This window comes from Hyperolius riggenbachi, chromosome 4 (genome assembly GCF_040937935.1).
Source record: "Hyperolius riggenbachi isolate aHypRig1 chromosome 4, aHypRig1.pri, whole genome shotgun sequence".
NCBI lineage: Eukaryota > Metazoa > Chordata > Amphibia > Anura > Hyperoliidae > Hyperolius > Hyperolius riggenbachi.
In genome coordinates this window covers 148547288-148567837 of record NC_090649.1, presented here as the reverse complement: position 1 = coordinate 148567837, position 20550 = coordinate 148547288, and positions in this window count along the sequence as shown.

Genomic DNA, 20550 nt, shown 5'->3' with positions numbered 1-20550 from the left:
GAGGTAAGTATGTAATGTTAATTTCCATGTACAGCATGTGTTTATTTTAAATAATTTTACTTGCTTCAGGTACCCTTTATGAAAAGAAGAAAATGAGGTGAGATCTTAAAATTATTCACCACCTAATTTCTGTGAACTCTTAAGTCCTTACTCTTTATGTAGGGACAATGTCTCTGCTTAAATAAAGCCTGGCATATATTGTTCTACTGCTTTGGCTGTCATTTGTACACCCGATGAAGGACCTGTGGGTCCGTAACATGTAGTGTCTGTTCCGCAATACAAGCAACGATTTTCAGCCAGTGGTGTGCAGCCTCTTTTTTCATTTTTGGTTGTCATTTGTACACCCCTGATGAATCTACCCACATGTTCAGAGAGCATAGGAAGCATGTTGTACTGCAGTTCCAAACACATTCCATGCATGAAGCAGGTTTTTGTTCATTACTTTGCTTCCATACATTGCTTACATTCACTTGACAGCCTGATTGCAATTATTATTATTTATTTATAAAGCGCCAACATATTCCGTGGCGCTGTACAATGTAAGATAACAAACAAGGGATACATAATGATACAGACAATGATATACAGCAAATATGAACACTGGTACAAAATACAGAACGGGTGATTACAATAGCAGAGGTAACATGATGACTAAAATGTATAACAGATTGCAAGCAATTAAATAAACAATCCATGATACAAAAGGGTGAGAGCCCTGCCCTTGCGAGCTTACAGTCTAAAGTCAATTAAGTCAATTAAGGCCTGAACACACTTGCAATTTGCGGCGGTTATCAAAGCCTTTATTACTTAAAGAGAAACTCCAACCTAGAATTGAACTTTATCCCAATCAGTAGCTGATACCCCCTTTTACATGAGAAATATAATGCTTTTCACAAACAGACCATCAGGGGGCGCTGTATGACTGATTTTGTGCTGAAACCCCTCCTACAAGAAGCTCTGGGTACCACGGTACTCTGGGCAAACTGCCACAATGTAACAATGTTCACAGACAGGAATTAGCTGTTTACAGCTGTCTCTAAGAGCCAAAACAGCTAGGAGCAGCTACATAACCTGCCCACAGTAAAAATGTCACCATGTAATAAATGTCAGAATGTAAATCTGGGAGAGGAAAGATTTTACAATGAGCAAACACTGACTAAATCATTTATACATAATTATTGTAAAAATGAAGCACTTTTTTGACTACATTATTTTCACTTGAGTTCCTCTTTAATGTCAAATAATACACATTTTAAGCAAACAAGCCACAGAGAAAGGAGTCACGTCAGTGATCAGACTAATTGCTATGAACCTCACTGACAGCAGAGCTGGTGACCACTCTGTGCAGCACATACAGGAGATAAGACAGCAAATATCGTCAATGATGTTTATTGAAAAGTGCAATACATATATACGACAGTACAAAGTGATCAATATGAACAATACAACCATAGTGAATAATTCCACACGCACACAAGGCTAAATAACTAGAGGTAACAGAACTATATACACAATATACAGATCTGAGAATGCAGTACCAAATCGTAATCATGGACAGGTCGAGATAAAGCGCAATATCACAAACCAGGAGAGCAATGCAGTACAGAATCGGAATCCGAGACAGCTAAATAAACAGGCAAGAGGTCAGACCAAGGAAATCGGCAACAGGCAATGGGACCAGGAGTTCAGGCAGCGAGCAGAAGCCTAGTACTACTGAAGCTCTGGCAATGTCTGTAGCAGGGTGGAGTCATTAACCACTCAACCCTCCTGGTGGTTAATTAAAACCGCCAGGGGGCAGCGCAGCACTATTTAAATTTTTTTTATTTTTTTAAACATGTAGCTAGCCTAGCGCTAGCTACATGACAGCCGCTGCGCAGCGGCATCTCCCTACCCTCTTCGATCGGCGCTCTGGAAATCCCGTTCTGAACGGGATTTCCACTAGGGCTTCCCCCATCACCATGGCGACGGGCGGGGTGATGTCATCAACGTCGTGACGTCAAAGGGAGTCCTGATCCACCCCTCAGCGCTGCCTGGCATTGATTGGCCAGGCGGCGCATGAGGTCTGGGGGGCCGCGTGGCGAGCGGCGGCTAATCGGAGCGGTGGCGATCGGAGTGCACACGCAGCTAGCAAAGTGCTAGCTGCGTGTTGCAAAAAAACATTATGGAAATCGGCCCAGCAGGGCCTGAGAAATCCTCCTGCGCAGCAAATCCCGAGCTCAGGTCGGGCTTACCGCCAGGAAGGTTAAGGACGGCGGGCTTAAACCCCCCTAGTGACCACTGACCATGCTATTTTTTACAAAATAGGCCACTGCAGCTTTAAGGCCTCGCTGCAGGGCCCTACAACTCAGCACACAAGTGATTTCCCCCACCCCCCTTTCTGCCCACCAACAGAGCGTTCTGTTGGTGGACTCTGATCACTGCTGTGTTGTTTGTTTGTTTGTTTGTTTGTTTGTTTGTTTTTTATACATATTTAAATATATTTTTTATAATAACTAATGCTATTTTTCTTTATATTTGTATTATTTTCTGGCCATGGTCAATATAGTATTCAGCGAGGGTAGTGTGAATGCGTATATTCTGTCTCAGGTGGATGAATGGGGCCCCAAATAGTCCTTGTCTTATTTTTAGACACATAAAATTTGTACCCTATAATTTATTGGGGTTTTACTCAGTTTTCAAACAGTGAAGCATATTGATGTGCAATAAATGGTTCTCTTTTTGAGTGCAGCTAAACTGGTGTTTGTGGTTTTGGTTTTTGGGTTCCTGAAACTAATAAACTGGTGAAAACCAGTAAGGAACATCTTGCAGGATGGCGTTGTTGAGGAGCTCAAAGATCTGGCTAGCAGGAGTGTAGAAGCAATTTGTATAAATCTAAAAAATGTTTTTTTTTTGTTTTTTTTGCTTTACAGATGGAGCTGGGAAGAATGGACAGCAGAGCTAATTTTGGGGAGTCGGGGTGGTTGAAATGTCTGTTTCCGATTCCAACAGAATTCCGCATTCCCATAAGTTTCTTTGTGAAATATGAATTTCCGATCACCGGCTTTTGGATTTCTGTGGATTTTTTTTTCACAGTAAAATTAGTTAATTGTAAAGTAATAAATTGTTTTTTATTGAATCCACTATTTTTTGGGATGTACGCTATTATGTGTAATCCTCATTTCCGATTGGCAACTGTGGTACACTTCCACATTGTCTGATTGGCCTTATATATCGGAGTTTTGTGATTGGCCTAAATCTGACTTCCCCAATCAAATACTTACAAGTCTTTTGATTGGCCTAAAATTTCTGAGTCTCGGTAATGTGGCAGCTTCGACGGAACTAGTGGGACAGCGCGGGCAGCGCTGTTGCAGCTTTCTTAGGTCCATTTACTGTTTTATTGGATGAGTCTTATGTCCTCTCTCCTCTGGTGTTGGTCATTATCTGGCTTAATCTTACACTTTATATTGGCGTTTGTATATCGCCATCTTTTCATGTTGCTGCTTTTACAGATCTACCTCCATGTTAATGTGTTATTTTTTCACTAATTTATCTACCTCATTGCTCCTTGCACATTCTTTGAATTGGTCACTATTTGTTGATGTAAATTGTTGTCAGGATGATGTGTTTATTTAAGATATATTATATTTAGACGTTAATGATTAGCACTGATTGGTGATCAGAGTTTAGCACTAGCACCTTATTTAGTGGCCACTCCAGAGGGGATTTAAAAATAGTTTTGTAAAATTATATTATTATTATTTAGTAGATTTATATAGCGCCAACATATTACGCAGCGCTGTTCAATAAATAGGATTACAGACAATGATAACAGGGTTGACAGAACAATACAGTTAACAGACCATAGATACAACAATACAGGTAATAGCAATAAGATACACCACACAATGCAGATAATAACACAATGCAGATAATAACACAATGCCAGATCATAAACTGGAATGGTAGTGGTAAAAAATTACCAGTACCAAATTCTGGGTAAAGTGCACACAGTCAAGTATGATACACAAGGGGAGAGGGCCCTGCCAAAGGCTTACAATCTAGAGGGAGGGGCTGGTGACACAAAAGAAGGGGGTGCATCAAGAAGTTATTGGCAGAAAGGATTAGGGTAGTGTTGAGTTGATGTAGGCCTCCTTGAAGAAGTGAGGTTTGAGTGCTTTTTTGAAGGTGTTGAAGGTGGGAGCGAGCCTGATGGGCAGTGGGAGAGAGTTCCACAGGATAGGGGCAGCTCTAGTGAAGTCCTGCAGTCTGGCATGGGAGTGCGAGATGCGTGGGGTGGTTAAGAGGAGGTCGTTGGAGGAGCGAAGTGGGCGGCCAGGTGTATATCTGCTGACCAGGTCAGAGATGTAGGTTGGGCAGGACTTGTGTATGGATTTCTATGCCAAACATAGGATCTTGAAGCTGATTCTGAAGTGAATTGGAAGCCAATGAAGGGATTTGCATAGGGGAGTTGTGGAGACAGAGCGGTGGGAGAAGTAGATGAGTCTGGCTGCTGCGTTCATGATGGATTTTAGGGGGGCGATGCGGTTTTGAGGAAGGCCTGACAAGAGGGAGTTGCAGTAGTCCAGGTGGGAGATGATGAGGGCATGGACAAGGAGTTTGGTAGTGTCTGGGGTCAGGAAAGGCCGGATCTTGGAGATGTTGCGTAAGTGGAAATAGCAGGCTCTAGCTACGGTTTGGATGTGGGAGGTGAAGGAGAGGGCCGAGTCTAGGGTGACACCCAGGCAGCGGGCTTGTGTGGTTGGATGAATGATTGTGCCATTGACAGTGACATAGAGGTCACATCTAGTGTTGTTTCCCTGTGGGTCTATATGTGGGGTGGATGTCTCTAGATAACAATATTGATAGATAATTCATGGGACACCACTTTGTAATTTTCCACATGATCCCCCAGGCAAACAATTGATTGATTTAGGCATTTTTGACATGTGACTCAGTGTATGATTTAATATTTTACATAGGGCCTGTGACCTTGGTTGGCTGCTTGTTTTTAATTGTTTTTAATTGTTGAGTTGGCTATTAATAAAGATTTTTCATCTTGATTCTATTGTCTCAGACTCTAAACTTTACAATTTCTCTATAAGCCATTTATTTATGATTAGTGAGGGGGAGCTTTGTTCTTTTTTGTGTTGGTCGGTAATGTGGGATCTCTGCATACCGATTTCACATGCCAATTTCCCCTACGGAAAGACAATTTCCATTTAGATACTCAGAAATTGGAATTCCACGGAATTCAGAAGTTCATCCCTAGAGGGGAGTACCGCATCGGAGAAGCATACGATAACTCATATATAACTTAAACACCATTTTCCAAAAAGGCTGTAGAAACCTTTGCATTAAATATATGCGAACGGACTGGTTATCTGTACCGTCTGGAATTCACAATTCACAAAGTATTGAGTTCTCGCTCATTTAGATAGCATACTGAATCTAATAAAAGAGAATGACTTGAATAAAGACAAAAAACAACCGAGAGCCCAATATAGTGTAGTAATTCGGATCAATGGTAGGTGAATATAAAAAACACAATGGTTATACTCACAAACAGAGGTCGCCACAAAGGCAACCACTGGAAAGGCAGGTGGAGAGCATTAGAACCTGACCCCACTCAGGTTTAAGAAGTCGCTCTCTGTAGATAGGAAAGGTAGTCCAAGGGTGGACTAGACTGATTGTAGGTAGGTGTACAGAGGTGCCAGTAAGAATAAAACAGTTTTAAAAACCGTTTAAAAAGGGGGAAGTATGGTAGACTTACCTCCCTCGTAGGTAAAACAGACAGTAAAACGTTACTATAATTCACAGTAACTTTTATTGGATACTCCAAAGGTGCAACGTGTTTCGCAGGCCGTGGTCCTGCTTCATCAGGCAATACATTTGGAGAATGCAAAAGGGGTCTGTAGCGTGGCCAAGTGCCTCTGACCCCCTTTTGCATTCTCATACATTTGTAATACCAATCACTGCAGTGCATACCTGTAACCTGTTCAGTGCACCTATGTGAGCGCAAGCAATGTAATATACCACCAGTCACTGCACCTGTTCATGGTACCTGTGTGTGACAGCTGCACATTTGTAATACCAATCACTGCACCTGTTCACTTTTCAGTGCACCTACCTAATAATGTAATAAAAATAATGTAATAAAAAAAAGTGCTTCATTTTTACAATAATTATGTATAAATGATTTAGTCAGTGTTTGCCCATTGTAAAATCTTTTAAATCTCTGATTTACATTCTGACATTTATTACATGGTGACATTTTTACTGTTGGAAGGTGATGTAGATGCTGCATGCTTTTTTGGCAGTTGGAAACACCTGTAAACAGCTATTTCCCACAATGTAACAAGGTTCACAGACAGGAAACTGCCAGGAGTACCACGGTCCTCAGAGTTTCTTGTGGGAGGGGTTTCATCACAATATCAGTCATACAGCACCCCCTGATGGTCTGTTTGTTAAAAGGAATAGATTTCTCATGTAGAAGGGGGTATCACATGAGTTATTTGGTGGGGAAATCACTGATTCACAGCCATTATTGTTACAACAAAATGAAGGCGCTAAGCAAGTTACACCATCTCATATGTCTGAGTTAGGTGACACTATGGACATAACGTGTGAGGAGGAGGATGATGAAGTACCTGCTGTTGGTGCAGTTTTGGAGGTGTTTGATACAAGCGAAGCTGGGCAGGATGAATATGATGATGATGATGATACGGATCCCACGTATGTTCCCAATAGAGGAGATGAACAGGGGGACAGTTCAGAGGGGGAGTCAGAGAGGAGTAGGAGAAGATGAGATGCTGAAAGAAGCAGGGGTTGCTCGTCGTCAGAAACAGCTGGTGGCAGTGTCCGGTGCCATGTATCGCCACCTATGGACAGCCAGCCAACATGCCCTTCAACATCAGCTGCTGATGCCACCATAGTGCCAACACCCCAGGGTGGCTCAGCAGTGTGGAAATTTTTTAGTGTGTATGCCAAAGATCAGAGCAATGCCATCTCTTCTCTCTGCTTCCAAAAATGACGCCATCTTAGACATGTCTTGCCTCAAAGCGGAGAGTCACACTGGAGCAGCTCTCCTGGCTGCTCTTAACAAACAGGTGGATCAGTGGCTGACCCCGCACCAACTGGAGATCGGCAACATGGTGTGTGACAACGGCAGCAATCTTATTTCGGCTTTGAATTTGGTAAAGTTGACACATGTACCCTGCATGGCACATGTGCTCAATCTCGTAATCCAGAGATTTGTGTCTAAGTACCCGAGCTTACAGGACATCCTAAAGCAGGCCAGGAAGTTGTGTGGGCATTTCAGGCGGTCTTACACGGCCATGGCACGCTTGGCTGATATTCAGCGGAGAAACAACTTGCCGGTGAGGCGCTTGATTTGCGATAGCCCGACTCACTGGAATTCGACCATCCTGATGTTCGACCGCCTGCTAGAACAGGAGAAAGCCGTCAAACAGTATTTCCACAACTACAGTCAAAGGACACAGTCTGGGGAGATGGGGATGTTCTGGCCGAAGTACTGGACACTCATGCGAAATGCCTGCAGGCTCATGCGACCATTTGAGGAGGTGACAAACATGATGAGTCGCAGTGAATGCGCCATCAGCGACTTGAGTGGTGGATCAAGCTGTGGATGAGCGTGACGAGGAACAGTTACTGGAGGAAGCATTGTGGGATCAATTCTCATCAGAACCAGATGTTTCCTCAACACTTGCAGCAGCACAGAGGGGGGAGGAGGAGGAAGATTTGTGTCGGGAAGAGGAGTCAGATGATGAGGAAGGTGTTTTTTTTTTGAGGAGGCAGCAGAAGAACAATCGCAGCAGGCGTCACAGGGGACTTGTGCTGCTCAACGCTTCTGTGGTATTGTTCGTGGCTGGGGGGAGAAGGAGAACTTACCTGACATCACTGAGGTAGAGCAAGAGAAGTTTGATAGTACGTCTGGATCCAACTTTGTGCAGATGGCGTCTTTCATGCTGTCCAGCCTGTTGAGGGACCCCCGAAAAAAACCTCAAGGGGAATGAGCTGTACTGGGTGGTCACGCTGCTAGACCCTCGGTATAGGCACAAAGTGGCGGACATGTTACCAACTCACCGGAAGGCAGAAAGGATGCTGCACATGCAGAACAAGCTGGCAACTATGCTTTGCAGTGCGTTTAAGGGTGATGTCACAGCACAACGGAATAAAGGTGCCACTGCCAGTAATCCTCCTCCTCCCAGCGATCTCATGGTGATGTCGGACATGCAGACATTCTTTAGTCCAATGCCTCACCTTAGCGCTTCCGGATCCACCCTCCACCAACGCCTCGACCGGCAGGTAGCCGACTGCCTGGCCTTAAGTGTGTTTATGTAGACACTGTGAGCAGCGATGAACCCTTGGACTACTGGGTGCGCAGACTTGATCTGTGGCCAGAGCTGTCCAAATTTGCCATCCAACTTCTGTCTTGCCCTGCCTCAAGCGTCCTGTCAGAAAGGACCTTCAGCGCAGCTGGAGGCATTGTCACTGAGAAGAGAAGTCGCCTAGGTCACAAAAGTGTTCAGTACCTCACCTTTATCAAAATGAATGAGGCATGGATCCCGGAGGGTTACTGCCTGCCCGAAGACTAAGTCAATCCCCGCACACAGCATCTCTGCCTGCACGCCGTGTGACTGGCTGCCTGCCCCAAGACTAAGTCGGTCCCACAGAGCATCTCTGCCTGCAGGCCGCTTGACTGCCACCACCAACAGGGTCCACCAGGACTCCAGGCAGATTCCTGAATTTTTAAGGCCGCTGCTAGCAGCGGCTGCTATAATAATTTTTCTGGTGCATGTACATGCCTGCCTAGTTTTTCTAGCTGCACTGCAGCTGCAACAACAAACAAAAGGCATGTACATGTGCCAATTCCCCTTCGTGATCGTTACCTTGCCACGGTGAAGGGGCTTGCGTATCACAATGAAGCAATGACCGGCGGCTATATGAGTGTGTTGGGGTTGGGGGGGGGGGGCAACCTGACCCAAGAAAATAGATAGTAAGGTCGTTGCTTCATTGTGGACAGACCAAATTCGATCAGCTGGACACTCAGTCACTGTTGTTCTGTCATTCAGCTACCTCAGCCCGACCACATGGGCTTGAAAACCGCCATCCAGCACTCTGGCCATGGTGCGCACCAGTCCAGCACGGACGTCACTACACAAACAGCTGTTTGCGGTGCGTTACACAGTGAGTTTGGTCTGTCAGTGTGAAGCAGTACACTAATTACACTCCCTGATTGATGTATACACATGCAAGATGTTTTAAAGCACTTTAGGCCTCCAATTTAGCATGCAATGTGATTTCTGCCCTTAAAACGCTGCTGTGCATCAAATCCTGATTTTTCCCGGGGACTTTTGGCATGTATCCTGCTCCGCCATGCCCCCCTCCAGGTGTTAGACCCCTTGAAACATCTTTTCCATCACTTTTGTGGCCAGCATAAATGTTTCTAGTTTTCAAAGTTCACCTCCCCATTGAAGTCCATTGCGGTTCGCGGAAGTTCGCATGTTCGCCAACGTTAGTTGAAGTTTGCGAACACGGTTCGCGAACCGAAAATCGGAGGTTTGGGCCATCTCTACTTAACACTAGGTGGCTCTAGTTGCTCCCAAGTGTCATTGTGTTTGATGATTTTCCTCCTGTCTGAAGTCTGCCATTGAGGATAGAAAAGGGAGAGGGCAAAGCAGTACATTTTTAAAGGTAAAAATATGTTTTCTACTTGTAAACACTACTGATGTTTGTGTAAGTCATTAAAGAGACACTGAAGCGAAAAAAAAAATGATGATATTATGATTTGTATGTGTAGCACAGCTAAGAAATAAAACATTAAGATCAGATACATCAGTGTAATTGTTTCCAGTACAGGAAGAGTTGAGAAACTCCAGTTGTTATCTCTATGCAAACAAGCTATTAAGCTCTCCGACTAAGTTAGTCCTGGAGAGGGCTGTTATCTGACTTTTATTATCTCAACTGTTCCTGGACTATTTACTTTTCCTCTGCTAGAGGAGAGGTCACAGACTGCTCTCAAAGACTCATTTTGAATGCTGAGTGTTGAGTAATCTGCACATATTATAGAATGATGCAATGTTAGAAAAAACACTATATACCTGAAAATAAAAGTATGAGAATATTTTCTTTGCTGCTAATCTTCTAGTAATTATTCATAGTACACAACTAATTCACTATATCATATTTTTTTTTTTTTCGCTTCAGTGTCTCTTTAAGTGGCCTCTTATAGGAAATAAAGTAAATAAACTGACTTCAGTTCCACAGTTTTAGAAGTCATAGCCACACATGTGGAAATCCTCTGAAGCAATCCTTAGCCTATTTGACCGCATATATGTAGTTTGAGGACTCTTCTAACAATCTATTTAGTTACATCCAGTCAGTTACATTCGTACCATATAGGGCTTGTTTTAGTCTTTTTTTTCAGCCTCATACTCTGTAGTTTGCATTGTGTATTGAGAAGTTGAACCAGACTGACTGTAATTTGGATAGATTCTTCAGGAGTGCCGACAAACTACATACATTGTGGTAAGATTGCCCAGAGATTGCTCCATTAGATTGCTGCTTGTGTGGCCAGGATAATGGTGGAAAGTAATGCCAAGATCATCTATAAACAAAAAAAGGGAACAAAAGTAGGTTGTAAATGGATCACAGAGAAATGATCCATTAAAAAATAGACGGTTATATTGGTGAAAATTGTAGTACATCTGCAGTCCATTTATTTTTGAATGTTTACTTAAAAACTGAGGAATTTTCTTTCTCTTTTAAATTGTAGTTTGGTTTTAGTCAGCTGCCTCACGTAAGAAAATGCAAATGTAATAGCAGAAAGCCTTTGGGAGTTATATAAGAGAAAAATATGGAAGTATTTGTCTAAATGTCATGATAACTGGGCATGAAATGTGCTTGTGATTGTGGAATAGTTTTCTAGTACGCCAAAAATGTGAAATTTGTAGGAACTTCGCGCCCTGCATCGGCGAGGAACTGTTTTATTAACGGCTCTTTATCCATCTCAATTTTGTCAAATGCTTTCATCAATTATGGGAGTGGGCAGTATTTTAAATCTGCAATTCAAAGCGATTGTTTATGTATTCACATACCATTTCCTTTAACGGTTAGTCAGGCTCCTGGGAATGCCATAAATTACCGGTGCAATAGAATTCTTAAGCCTGAGCCTGAATATATAGACCTGGAAGTGTTTGTACCGTAAATGCGTATTTTTCTTTTGTCAGCATTATGTGATATATATAAAAAGATAATTTTTGTGAGGGGGATATGCAAGGTATGTCGTGTTGTTTAATATCTTACGTGTCATCTGGAAGGAAAGGTTTGAAAGAACAGACAGAAATTTTACGTAGGAGTTTTAAAGGATGAAGGAACTCAAGTGTTTCGAATAAACTGCTCCATCATCTGATGAATTGGATGTTTATAATAAACTTTTTACAAATGCCAGTTTTCTGGCTCTTATGCTACTCTTTTGGCTTCAGTTGAGCCTCAGTCACACACCTGGAACAAGCATGCAGCAATGAGTCACACACCTGGAACAAGCATGCAGCAAGTGGAGTCCAGAATACACCTCATGTGTATACTGAGCTAGGAACTCAGAAAGTATCAGAGGCAGTAAATCAACAAAAGGGTAGTGATGACCAATGAGATGCAAGTAATTCTGTCTTGAATAAGCATTATGCAAATGTTGTATGCAAATGAATGCAGCTTAAAATTGTACCAATCAAATTCCACCCTGAGGAGATTTTAGTGGTTGCTTTTCAAGCTGCATAAATTTGCATACACTATTCCCTTATTCTGCATCAGCTCAGAATAATTTGCATCCCATTGGTCATCTCTACAAGAGGTTATACAATTGCATTGTTTCAATGGAGGTCTGCAACAGCATATGTATTGGACATATTCTGTTGCAGACCTTCATTGAAAAAGGAAACATTCCTTTAACCTTTTAACTGCCATATTTTTTGTTCTTTTTTGTACACTGCGGCGCTACATGTTCCCTTCCTTCCCCAGCCTTCCTAAACTGCCCTGCCTGACTTCACTAGAGCTGCCCCCATCCTGTGGAACTCTCTCCCACTGCCTGTCAGGCTCGCTCCCACCTTCAACACCTTCAAAAAAGCACTAAAAACTCACTTCTTCAAGGAGGCCTACATCAACTCAACACTGCCCTAATCCTTTCTGCCAATAACTTCTTGCTGCACACCCTCCTTTTGTGTCACCAACCCCTCCCTCTAGATTGTAAGCCTTTGGCAGGGCCCTCTCCCCTTGTGTATCTTACTTGATTGTGTGCACTTTACCCAGAATTTGGAACTGGTAATTTTTACCACTACCACTCCAGTTTATGATCTGGTATGTACTACTATCTGCATTGTGTGGTGTACCTTATTGCTATTACCTGTATTGTTGTATCTATGGTCTGTTACCTGTATTGTTCTGTCACCCCAGTTATCATTGTCTGTAATCCTATTTATTGTACAGTGCTGCATAATATGTTGGCGCTATATAAATCTAATAAATAATAATAATAATAATAGTTGATGCTGGGCAGGGCTGCTGCAGACGACTATACTCGGGGCTGCCTTCCTAAACCTCATGCAGAGTGGCGCAGAGAACGATTGATATATTTTCCTGGTCTGGACGCTTGATACGCTCTCTTCTTCCACCAACGAGCATCACTGCAAAGCTGACGTCCTGCTTCGGTCATGTGATCGCGATCCAAAGGAGGATTTCAACATTACAGTGTCACTCAGTGGTGGAAGAGGAGGTCCAATCCTGCGTCCAAATCAGGTGAATATTAAGCATTCCCTGTGCTGCACCGCATTAGGAGGCAGCCCAAGTATAGTTGCCTGCAGCAGCCCTGCCCAGCATTATCTTAAACAAGGTAACTCAGACAGGGCAGTTAAAAGGTTAATGAAGAATCAGAAAGCATTTGGATGTATGGGGTTTATTTTATGGATCAAATCAAAAATGAAACTGGAGGACAAGTCTGAAAAATGTTGTTGATTGCAGCTAAAGGAATAATGTTGCGAGTGATGCAAAACTGCTGTGAGTGTGCATAATCAGTTAGTCAACCAGTACTAACTGTTAGTAAATCATTTAATTAGTAAATCATAATTAGTAAATAATTTAATCAAATTCTATTACATTTTTTAAAATGTATTAGAGATGTGCTAAATTTACCTGTGGATCTCATAGTAAATCTCAAGTATCACCAGAGATGGCCCGAACCTCCGATTTTTGGTTCACGAACTGGGTTCGCGAACTGCAATAGACTTCAATGGGGAGGCGAACTTTGAAAACTAGAAAAATTTATGCTGGCCACAAAAGTGATGGAAAATATGTTTCAAGGGGTCTAACACCTGGAGAAGTGCATGGCGGAGTGGGATAGACGCCAAAAGTCCCGGGGAAAAAACAGGATTGGACGCAAAGCAGCGTTTTAAGGGCAGAAATCAGATTGAATGCTAAATTGCATTTGCAGGCCTAAAGTTCTTTAAAACATCTTGCATGCGTATACATCAATCAGGGAGTGTAATTAGAGTACTGCTTCACACTGACACACCAAACTCACTGTGTAACACACCGCAAACAGCTGTTTGTGTAGTGACGGCCGTGATGGACTAGTGCGCACCATGGTGAGAGTGCAGGCCGTGGCGGTTTTCAAGCCCGTATGGTCGCCGGGGTTAGGTAGCTGAATGACAGAACATTGACTGTCCAGCTGATCAAATTTGGTCTGTCCACAATGAAACAACAACCTTATTATCGTGGGTGTGCCCCCCCACACAATCATATAGCCGCCGGTCATTGCTTCATTGTGATACGCAAGCCCCTTCACCACGGCAAGTTAATGATCACGAAGGGGAATGGGCACATGTACATGCCTTTTGTCTTGTTGTTGCAGCTACAGTGCAGCCAGAAAAATTAGGCAGGCATGTACACGCACCAGAAAAATTATTATAGGGGGGAACCGTTCACCGGCGAACCGTTCCGGCCATCTCTAATTATCACTTTTTTTTGCATTTTAGAAGTGTAAATTCAACCTTTTAAAGTGAACCTGAACTCTTGCACAGGAGACAAGGAGAACATAGAGAAATCCACCCTGTGTGTGTTTATAGAGAACAGCCTGTGTAATTTGAGCTGTCCATCTGTCTGTTGACTCTGCTGAATTCTGAGCTAATATATAAACACAGGAGGTTAACCTTTTCTGTGCTTCCAGGATATCAGGAATTGACCACTTTGCAGAATCTCAGTAAGATTTCTATAAGCTATTACTAGAAAATGTTTTTTTATAAAGGTTATTGTGCTGTTGCTGTAATGTAATCCCCTTCTTTTCTTTAACATGATCACTATATTGTAGTAGTATTCACATACACAGACATTCTTTTTCCCTTCCTGTGAAATGAGCGTTTGACGCCATGTAAATTGGGAAACCATCCTGCTGCCTTAGTAAAGTACAGGCATCACACTAACATTCCCCTGTTGTTTCTCTGGAGCAATAGAGTGTGTTCAGTGAATTATTGTCAGCCCCCAAGCAGTTGACTACACAAGGCAGCTCCCCTCCTGCCTACTCATCCTGCTTCTGAATCTCACTGCAGCAAATGAAATGCTTTGTGAACGAATGCTGAAAACAGAATCCACAAGCTTGCAGTATGCCGAGTTTTGCCTGCTTCTGTATTTTTCCTTTCTCTGCGATTTAATAATAATTTCACTTCGTACAGTGAACCCAACCAAAGCGAGTACAAGAAAACAAAACATTCACAATGGTATTTAACCTCTTTGGCGGCCGAGGCCTCGCATGTGTTCAGTTATCAGTGCCTTTTATTCTGGTAATGCTGAGACAAACAGCCCCAGTGACACCGTCTGTAATGGGAAGTCAAAACCTAATGTTTGAGTGACAGCAATGCTGCACTCCACTGGAATTGCAATCCTTCCTAGCATTTATTATGCCATTGTCAGCAATGAACACACTCAACAGTGTCTTGTTTGACTCCATTATCAGGTCTCCCTAAGGGGCTATTTAAATATGGCTGATGAACAGGAAGAGGTAAGCAGAACTGGGTCATTGAGGCTGTTAGAAAGAAAAAAAGAAAGATGAATTTTGAATGGCTGCTAAAGGCCATTCTGTTTTGCTTTACTGTATTAACCCAACATCTTGTTGTACATTTCTGGAACAGACTAACTTTACTGACTATTTTGAATTACAGACAAGGTATATCTGTTCTTCACGCAGGAAAGGTATATCTGCTCTTCACGCAGGAATGTATATGTTCATACATAGTTAACTTGTTGCATTGAGCTTGGTTCCTACAAATGTGAAGAGAACATGAGGTGGCAAATTTTCATAATACTACCTGATTCGGGGGGCTAGGTGAATCAGGTAGCGTCCCTTTCCACTGCTCCTTCATCCAGACAGACAGAGTTGTAGCTACAGGGGTGCAAGTATGACATATGCCATGGGCGTCTCATACTAGGGGCGCTGCTCCATAGCATCCCAGATGTTCTACATCTAAATTCGAATTTATATCGGGGAATTCTTCCGCCTGGATACATTATTTGGGGGGACAAGCTGGGCTACTGTTATTTGGAGGTATGTTCAGGCTTTTTTTTTTTCCATACTTCATTCTTACAGGTCATGCTTCACGTCAACTTGGACGCATCCAATTCAACTGAGACTACACCTTACATTTTTATTGATGGCGACACCTCCTCCTCCTTTTCTACCCCAAGGCAGATTTCAGTCTTAGCCATATGCGCTGGTTTACCCAGATATGCCATTCAGATATCTTTCAGTTACGGTTTAATAAAAGTTGTCCGTGACCCGGGGTCATGAAATTGCAGCTCTGGTTCTGTGCTTCTCATCAGCGAGTGCAGAGAGGTGTGCGTAGGCAACGCAGGGGCATTGAGAGGCGGAAAAAGGTGTGTTCCTAATGCCAGAGCGGGCGTTTTGCCTCTCCTTAACCACTTCACTACTGACGAGGTTTTACACTTCTGTACCAGAGCAATTTTCACCTGTCAGTGCTCCAACCATTCATTCGCCTATAACTTTATTACTAATTATCACAATGAAACAATCTATATCTTGTTTCAGCACTCCTACTATTCATTCACCTATAACTTTTACTACTTGGCACAATAAAACAATCTATATCTTGTTATTTTTTGCCACCAATTAGGCTTTCTTTGGGTGGTACATTTTGGTTAGAATTATTTTATTCTAAATACATTTTAATGGGAAAAATAAGAAAAAAATGGTGAAAATTCATTATTTCTCAGTTTTCCGCCATTATATTTTTAAAATAATACATGCTACTGTAATTTAAAAACACACATTTTATTTGCCCCTGTTATTAAAACATTTAAAATATTTCCCGAGTACATTTATCTAGGTCTAAGTCCTGCCCGACATAGATATATTGTAGGAAAGTGGTTAAGTATGCCGGAAAAGCATCATTTTGCAAATCACGTTGGTACTTAAAAACATTACTAAGGGCTCTTTCCATGCCACGCAGAGCCCCTTAGTTCTAAGCGTCACTCCCGGTGTGGGGCAGGGCTTGTGATCCCATTCATTATACTGAATGGGATTGCGGGCTGAAGTGCCCTGAAATGCATGTAACCATGCGCTGTGATTCAGTGGTGAATAGCAGCGCATGTATGGAAACATCAGAGAGTGCAGTCTATGTACTCTCTGATGTCCCTGCGGTCGCGTGTCCATAAGTGCGGCTAAAAGCGTGCTGTATGGAAACGAGCCCTTAGTGTTAACATTTGAAAATAAGCGTGAATGTTAAGCTCAACACAATATAAAAACTTTTTGGGGGTAGATATATGTATGAAGAAAGATAAGGGTTTTGTTTCCAGCCAGTGTTCTTCCTAAATGTGGAATGTTTGGAGTTATGTATGGGTGTGCATCTTGAAAGACTGCAGACAAAACACATACGGGTGATTTACTAAAGAAAGATTGCAAGTAAGAGCAGTGGTGTTTAACGCTTTCATTCTCTCATCCAGTCAAGTGTACCCCGCTACAGTCCATCATGCTGCATGACTCATCCACCTTCTCCAGCCATATCCCACTCTGTCAGTCTCTTCACTGGCTGCCAGTTACACAAAGGATACAATTTAAAATCCTTACTCTCACCTATAAAGCTCTCCACAACCTAGCTCCTTCTTATCTAAATAAACATATTTCCATATACCATCCTACACGCAATCTCCGCTCTAACTATATTCTCCTGTCTTCCTCTCTGGTCACCTCTTCTCACTCCTGCCTTCAAGACTTCTCTCAATCCTCTCCTCTCCTCTGACACACCCTCCCTCTACACATTCGCCACTCACTCACACTTACCCTTTCTAGGTACAACCTGAAAACTCACCTCTTCAGGCAAGCATACTCTCCTACCTTGGACACTTCAGCCACTGACCACCATTTTCACTATCACATACACAGCTTCCCTTCACCTACTGTCCTATCCCTTAAACCTTTAGAATATAAGGCCTTTTAGCCAGGGCTCTCTTCCATTTTTGTCTCACAATGCTGTGTAATAGGTGTACATACCTCCCACCCCTGTGTAAAAATTTGTAATCGATTTGTTCACTGCATCAGCGGTAATCCACCATTGTCTTGTATTAACTGCTGTATTGTTTATTTTGTATTGTTATACCTTGTATGCTGTTGTACAGCTCCACAGAAGATGCTGGTGCTACATACAGTAAATCAATAATAATAATAATAATAATAAGTAAGGAGTCTTTGAAAGGCCCCCTTTTACTTGTATTTTCTGAAAGGAAAGTGGCACTCTGGTCACTACCATTTTTGTGTTTGGCTAGTATGAATACAAAATTCAGTATTCTGTATTCAGTCTTAGAAACATATTCAAATAAGAAATGATTCTGCAAAGAAAGGCAATGGTCTGTCTTTTACTTTCCAAGATATTTTCTATTGCCTGATGAGCACAATACAGTACAATCTTAATAGTGCATGAGGCAAACAGCATAGCACATTACACTTAATGACAGCTGCGCTTGAGCAGTGCTCAGTACTGCAACACATTTTAGAGCATATTCTTCAGATTGTGATCGACTGCTTTGTTTCTTCCATCATTTCAAAAGCTGGAAACCCGAAATAATATTTTCCGAGCCTTTTAGCATTGAACATTTCTTGATCTCACAAAGTCTATTTCATGGTCTGCTAGGCCCTAATGGAGATTGTTGGTAATGAGAGAAATTTATATTGAAAATAAATTTTGTACCTTCTGCGTAAAGGCACACAAGCAGTGGGAAGCAACAGTTTTTAGTGCAGTCATGCCATCCAGTCTATTAATGTTCTGATTTTATGTGGCACGAGGGACAATAAGACAGTCCTGCCAATCCCATCCTGTGTGCATTCACTTTATAGTATTTCAGCTCGTTATAAGGAGTGTTAATGCTTAAGAGAGGCTGTGTATTAGCCAGTGTACTTGCCACTGATAAATTATTCATCATGGTGGTTGGCTTTTGTAATGGAAAATAGAGAATAGTGCCCAGATCAAGGGCTGAATGGGTTAAAAATCGAAATGTATTGAGCACCAGTTAATTTTAACAGTTCCTCATATCAATGACAAATAAGTCTGCCATTTTCTAAGGATGTTTTGGTGACCTTCATAAATATTGTCTTAACATTTTGAGTGCTTTCTATAATGTATGAATGCTTCATATAGTAGGTGTAACGATCGGTGTAGTAAGCAGAGAGAATCTGATTATTGGCGATCTGCAGTATCACCAATAATGCAGATGTCACCTGATTATTGATGATCTGCAGAATCACCAATAATGCAAGTGTAACTAACCTCTGGGTACGGTAGCAGAACGAATAACAATCAACATGTACAATATACAAGACTGTGGAAATATCCACCACATGGTGATTCCTCAGAGGTGTGGTTACCTCTGAATGGGAACCCCGTGTGTGAGATCCTCAGCCCAAATGAAGATTGGGATCTCAGCACCTGGCAGTAATCGTCTGCTAGGGCAGGCGTCTCAGAGAGGCAAGCCTCAGAGATATCCCACCAGTGGGAGACGTTCCACTGGGGAAAAGAGAAAGGTCAGACAGGCAGAGGTTCGGCAACAGAGAGACGGTAGCAGTACAAGAACAGAAGGCTGATTCAGAGTCCGTTAAACAGGCAGGGTCGGCAACTAAGAATCAGATAGGCAAAGGTACAAAATCAAGAAGAGGAGAAAGTAGTCAGGGATAGCCAAGGTCAAGACAAAGGTAAATATACAATACAATCCTAGACTGAGGTGTGATGTCCTTGATATCAACACCAGGGAACTGAGCTAAGGTCTGAGCGTTTACACCTAAGTATTCACGACAGCAGACAGTGAGCAAATGACATCTGTGGGCTTAAATGCTGAAGCCCAGTTCCACCAGCCCGCCCAGGGGGCTGGAGCTCAAGTCAGCATGTGATTGGCTGGCTAAGGTCAGCTAAGGTCAGCTGATCGCCGGATCAGCCGACCTGTCTCCTCAGGGAATAAAGATCCTGCCGCCTCACGAATCTCTGAGAGGCCAGGCCCCCGGTCAGCGCACGCCCGCACACGGAAGTCCGTTGGCTGAGTAGCGGGACCCGCCGCCATCCTATCAGCCGCAGCGGTGCCTGCCTTGCGCCAGCGGCTCCGTGTGAGTTTCGGAAACCGCCGGCTGGGACGCGGAGGCCGCCGCCATGCTGCCCTGCGTGGCGACGGCTCCGCTATTGTTCACAGTACCCCCCCTTTGAGGAGTGAACTCCAGACACTTCCTACACGGTTTCTCAGGATGTAACTGATGAAATCTATTCCTCAATCTCTCAGCATGCATGCAATCCTCTGGCACCCAGGACCTGTCCTCCACACCATACCCTTTCCAATGGACCAGATACTGCACCGAATTCTGCGGCGAGAATCCAAGATCTTTTCAACTTCATATTCCGTTCCGTCAGGAACCTTTTTGTCCGAAAAATCCATAAACACCACATATTTTAAAATGTAATTCCGTGAGAGCCATACAATATGTTTCAAACTGGGAAAGTAGGGCTCACGTCCCTTTTGCCATAGTGATGTGTATACAGTTGATCCACCAGGCAGCAGAAGTGTCAGACACGTCTTCAGCTTCTCTTGGGTTTCAGCAACATCAGCAGTTTCCCCGAGAGCCAGACAGGAGAAATAGTGACTCAGGCCTAGAGCACACCAGAGCGGTTCGGCTGCGTTTTGCGATCCGCTTGCGGCTGCGGATACGGTTGGGTAATGTATTTCAATGGGCTGGTGCACACCAGAGCGGGAGGAGTTTTGCAGAAACGCATACTCCCGGGGTAAGGCATGTTTTGGATTGTGTATGCGTTTCTGCCTCAATGTTAAGTATAGGAAAAACGCAAACCGCTCTGAAAAACGCCTGTTCAGAACGGTTTTGCCGACATTTTTGTTACAGAAGCTGCACAGTAACAGCTTTACTGTAACAATATATGAAATCTACTACACCAAAACCGCTACACAAAACCGCAAAACGCTAGCTGAAACGCTACAGAAAAAGAAGAAAAAGCGTTTCAAAAT